At 35.8% G+C, this 6,056-nt stretch overlaps 1 pseudogene; it reads right to left on the reverse strand.

Moving 5' to 3' along the window:
- Positions 1-5,260: 5,260 nt before the first annotated feature.
- LOC130985585 (E3 ubiquitin-protein ligase PUB23-like) lies at positions 5,261-6,056 on the reverse strand (annotated as a pseudogene).

Consider the following 6,056-nt stretch of genomic DNA (forward strand, 5'->3'; position numbering starts at 1 on the left):
TGATTACTTTTTATAGAGATGAGAAGTTATTTCGAGTTTTCTTGTTATCTTTACAGTTGTTGAGATGTTCTTTTGATGATATGTGGATGATGTGGGATTTTATATCCGTATTTGAGTTTAAGTATTTGAATAATTCGAGATAATTATTTGAATGAGAACGATGAACTCGGAAGTGAGATCTGAGTCCGTTAAGACGTTTTTTGAAAATTTATCTTTTTGACAATGAATAGTAATATTTTGCTATTTCGTCTTTTTGTCGACTTTCAAAATCTTATGTGCACGTCGTCGATAAATATTTTTAGTTTTTCCATACGAGTCCAATGATGAAAGTTTTTATTTTTGGACGACGAGTGAATAGTAAACTGGATTTTCTCGATAAACGAACCGAGCTCGTTTACAAGAATTTCGAGAACGAGCTTGTGTTTTCTATATTTATATAGAATTACGAGTGTAATGAAAGTGAATAGAGGTTGAGAGGGCGAGTAACGAAGAGTATGGGTTGTTAATTGTTAAATCGAAACGAGACGAGATATTTAACGATTAATGGATTAAATATCCTAAAATATCTACCTACCCTACCCTTAACCACCCCACCCAACCGCCCAACAGCCCCCACCCTTAAATATCACGGCTGTTACAGCCAAACACTTCATATCACTTTCATCACAAACACACTCACGCACATTCTCCATTAAAGCTTGGAGTTGGAGCTTTTGAGCTCCGTTTTGAGCGAGGAGACAAGCCCCGATCATCTTTTCCAACATGTATCTAGGTAAGAGTCATCTCTACCTACGTTTTTGATGGTTAGATTTTCGAGATTAGTCGACGTCTAAAAACGTCGATTTCTCGACTTTATTTTGAAACGATGTCGGATCGTCGTGAGTTTTTAGTATGTTGTTCTTGGCATATTGTTGAGCATGTTTAATGAAAGAGTTAAGAACGGTTCGAACCATAGCTATGAAACCCATGAGGGCAGCCCGTGTATGTTCGTCGTCATAGCTCGTCCTTCGATTTTTATTTAATCGTTGTGACTTGATATATGTGCTTAGGAGCATGCTATGATTGTTATATGTTAAATTTGTATTTTTCCAACCATGAAATTTGTATGTTTTTTTTTGTAGAGCATGGCTATCAATGTGCGTGAAGTATGGGACATGCATGATAGTTTCTTTTTGAGTTATGTGTTCTAGGATGGTTGATGACCATGTTAGATTAAGTTAGAAGTTTTTTAGGAATCTTAGAAAGGAGAAGCATGAGAACCGATGTATGTTGAGCATGAGTGAGTGAGTGTTGAGTTTTTTAGTTGACGTGTGGATTCCAGCTCTGCCGAGCTTGTCAGCTCCGGCTGCTGAGTTCAGCTCTGCGAGTGGTCAGCTCTACCGAGTCAGCTCTGCGAGGGGTCTTTTTTCCTTTTTTCTTTTATAATAAACCTCTATTTAATATAGGTTTGTAGATTTATGTTTGTATTATATTTTATTATGTAATACTCCATCCGTCCACCAAAGATATGCCACAATTTCCTTTTTCGTCCGTCCACAAAAAATATGCCACATCCATTTTTAGTAGTAGGATCCACACCATTCAACTCACATTTAAAGTGGGACCCTTACTCCACTACCAACTTCACTAACATTTTATTAAAACCCGTGCCGAAAGTAAAGTGACATATTTTTGGTGGACGGAGGGAGTATTGATTTAAATTTACCACATCATATTCACAAATTAATATGTATATATATATATATATATATTATAATACATTTATATATAGATGTATATATGTATCTAATTTACTTAAATAAACTATTTATATATATATGCGATATATATATATATATATCACATATATATAGATAGTTTTTATTTATTAATTTAAAACGACTAATATTTATAAATGTATTTGCGTATATCTATATATGTATGTATGTGTGTAATTTTATTTGAAAAATTGTTCATTCAAAATCCTTTCTCATAGATACAAGAGTATATATATTTGTATTTGAAAACCATTCATAATGATTATAAAGATGGGAAAGTTGAGAATCATGATAAATGAAATCCTATTAATTAGCTAAAATTAGTGCATTTTTTTCATATCTAATTTATTCTAAGTCCAAATAAATCCTGAATACCTTCAAATTTCATCAAATATTCTAAAATTAATATAATATTGTTCTATGAAAAAATCGGGATATTACAGTGCACACTTAAAAGCACATGTCAAGTTCTCAACTTAACTAAGAACATGAGATTACAAGTATTTTACTATTAATCTCAAAATATAATTTAATAAATCAGTGAAAATTTTGGTGATTCATAATCTGTTGTAACATTATCAGAAGATATGCTTATACGAGATGCAATAAATCCTATTGTATAATGGAAAACACATACCCTGAGATATTGAATAATGCATCTGATCCAGAAAATTTTAAAGATAGAGTTATCTTGGCCCCCACCATTGAGATGATTGATACGATTAACGATTACGCCATGTCTCTTATGTCTACCGAAAAAAGATTTACCTAAGTTCAAACAAGTTGACCTCGATGAAAAAGTATTTTCAGTTGAATATCTCAACACGAAGTCATAAAATTAAATTGAAATAGAGATGCATCATCACGCTTCTCAGAAATTTTGATCCATCTAATGAACTTTGCGAGGACACTAGACTTATAGTACTCATTTCAGAAAATAAAATGGCCAAGAAGTTTCTTATTGCCAAAATGATTATGAGTCCATCAGATTTCACTAAATTTCAAACAAGAGTCGTGAACAATCTCTTTCGAAGAGATCTAAAGATTTAACATGTGATTAGAGTGGTCATATATATGAAACAATAACTAACATGGTATATAATGAATTTTTGATACATTATACGGTAATTATAAATTTAAAAATTTATTAAGACTACGTAAATTGAAGTCATTGTTGATTTTTTTTCAATGACTTGTTGTAGCCATATACATCAAATTTAAGGTAAATTTATAAATAAATGTTGTAGTTTCTCTTTTAAAATTTTGTATATCAATACTCTGTTTAGATATACATTTCATAAGACATTTAATTTAGGTCGATTTAAAATAAATGTTACAAAGATTGTGTGTTTATTAATATTTTTGTTCGTCCACAAAGATTGTGTGTTTTCCTTTTTTAAAAACCTAAACCTCATTCACACTCAATATTTACAAAATGACCACGCTTTACTTTTACAATTTGGTGGGCCCAATACTACCTTTTAACACTAAAATCACATCTTCTAACTTTTTTAATTAAAACTCGTGCTCTCTACTCAACCCCACACTCTTTATGGATGGAGGGAGTATAATTTTTTATTTTCAAACTAGTATTTTTTTTAGTACTCAATTTTAATGAAATAACATTCATGAATAAAAAAATATATTAAATAATTTCACAAATTTATATAATAACAAATCGGGTTAAGTACCAAATACCCCCCAACGTTGGGGCCCCTATCGCGTATAGGACCCTATAGTCAGGGTAGGCGCTGTTTACTACCTCAACGTGGCTAAACCTAAGAAAATCCCCCCCTGCGTTTTAACACCGTTAAGTCACCGTTAAGAAAATTATTTTTTAAATTTTTTTAATTAAGATGGTCTCTCTCTCTCTCTCTCTCTCTCTCTCTCTCTCTAGTACACAAACAATCATTTCCGAAGATCTTTCACAGATTAAACATAAGCATAGCTTCACCATCAAAACCTTAATTTTACAGTATTTAAATAGGAAAGCATATCAATAACAAAAGAAAGGTAAAAAAAATAGAGTCTTGAGCGGTAGACGGGCTGCCTCGCCGGAGACGTCTGAGCCATCGATTCCTGAAGTAAGAAATAATTAGAGATTTATTAATTTGAGCAGTAGACGGGCTGCCCGCGCCACGGTGGTCCTCGATGGCCGCCGATAGTAGAGAGAGAGGGAGATTGAGGGAGTGAAGTAGAGAGGAGACAGAGAGATAGAGATTGAGCGAGGGAGAAAATGACAGAGCGAGATAGAGGAAGAGAGCAGGGCGGCGACCGCCGGCGCTGCATGCGCAGCGGCGTGACATCATGAGAGAGTGAGGAAGGGAGCTTACCTGAGACAGAAACGGTGGCGGCGCGACAAGCAGCAGCGGCGGCGGCGTTATTCGCTGGAGAACAAGAATTGTGGAGAGGAAATTAGAAACCCTAGATCTATTTCTAATTTGAGGAAAAAGGGAAAAAATGAAGGAAAAGAGGGGAAAGAAGGGAGGCGCCGGCCTCGCCACGCCGGAGGCGGCGAAAACCGACGACGCTCACTGGAAAAGAAGGGAGAGAGACAGTATAGCAAAGAAGGAAACAGAACGCAGAGGAGAGTAGAGAGGATGCTCGATGGGGGGGGGGGAGAGAGAGAGACCATCTTAATTAAAAAAATTTAAAAAATAATTTTTTTAACAGTGACTTAACGGTGTTAAAACGCGGGGAGGGGGGTTTGCTTAGGTTTAGCCACGTTGAGGTAGTAAACTGCGCCTACCCTGACTATAGGGTCCTATACGCGATAGGGGCCCAACGTTAGGGGGGTATTTGGTACTTAACCCTAATAAATCCCGTCGAATTTTGACGAGCTATTTACTAGTTATATCTTAAAAATATAATATAACATATTCTTTATGATATGAAAGAAAATATACAATAATTATTGTATATTTTACATGAATGTGGGAATCTATATAAGTATATAAAAGATGAATTTTTCCCCTCTATTTTTTTTCCCTCCCTTTTTCTATTTCTTCTCCCACCAATTTTTTCATTTTTTTTTCTTTTTCATTTTTAAATTTTAATTATGTTCTAAACATCGATAAATTTGATTCATGAAAAAAATATTTAATATGCATCTTAAAATTTAATAAAATATAAAAATCATCAAAAATGAATTTAAAATGAATAAGTTATGAAAAATGTAAAATTTAAAATATTTAATTTTCTCTCTATTCATTAAAATTTTACAACTTTATTTATGTTTGGGTATGAAAATATTTATTTATTTATTATGACGTGTAATGCTTTATAATAATAATATGTAATGCTAATTTTCATTATCAAATTATTTTTAAATTTATTTAAGGGTTAAGTATCAAATTTCTCCCTATCGATGGCGTCCCTATCGCGTATAGGACCTTATAGTCAGGGTTAGAGCTGTTCACTACATCAACGTGGCAAAATTGCACCAAATTTTCCCCGCCACTTAACGGACCTTAGCACTGTTAGAATAAATATTTTTTTTATTTTTAATTGAGGTGGGCCCCAGCTCTCTCTCTCACTCTCTCACTCCCTACATGTGAAACCCTAAGTTTCTTCTTCGACACCATGGCCAATCCGACGCCGTGCTGCAACAGCTTTGCCCTTTCCTCAGCGCACTGGCAAACCAGATCCAGCACCGTCAGCATCATCTCCGACGACCTTTTATCGGTCGATTCCAGAAGGAGATCGATCAACACTCCGATCAATCTGGCTTGAACTGCTTTGATTTTATTTCTGCCCCACGCACAGATTGCGATCAGCACCTTCAGCGCCGCCTCATCGCTTTTTTTACAGATCTGGTGTCTTAAGATTTGAATAAACTTGACTAATATTTGGGGATTTGAGCTGAACACGTGAGCTGGATCATCGGCGACTTCCGCCATTGATTTCAGCATCATGACTGCATAAGCTCGCGATTCGTAGCTGGAAGATTGCATAAATCTAGTTAAGCAATCGATGAATTTAGGTCTAGAAGCTAGGATTTTGAGGCTGGATTCCAATAGGTGGAGGCTATGAAGAATGCTCAAAGCCTCTCCCAACTCTCTGACGACTTGCACGGCGAGAAAATCAGCTGCGCCGGATTTTTCCATGCAAATTCAGTTGGTTTGGCTGGCGGAGGTGATGGATCGGAGGCAGTGGAGGCACTTGATCTATGTTTGAGGGGTGGCGCCGGCGGCGGCAATGAGGAAGAGGAGCTGGGGTTTGGTGATTGGGAGTGGGGAGGCGTTCGCAGGAAGCGTGGAGGGTGCAGAAGCGGCAGAGGGTGACGTTGGGGGTGAGCAA

Source organism: Salvia miltiorrhiza, chromosome 1, assembly GCF_028751815.1.
Source record: "Salvia miltiorrhiza cultivar Shanhuang (shh) chromosome 1, IMPLAD_Smil_shh, whole genome shotgun sequence".
In the NCBI taxonomy this organism is placed as follows: Eukaryota; Viridiplantae; Streptophyta; class Magnoliopsida; order Lamiales; family Lamiaceae; genus Salvia; species Salvia miltiorrhiza.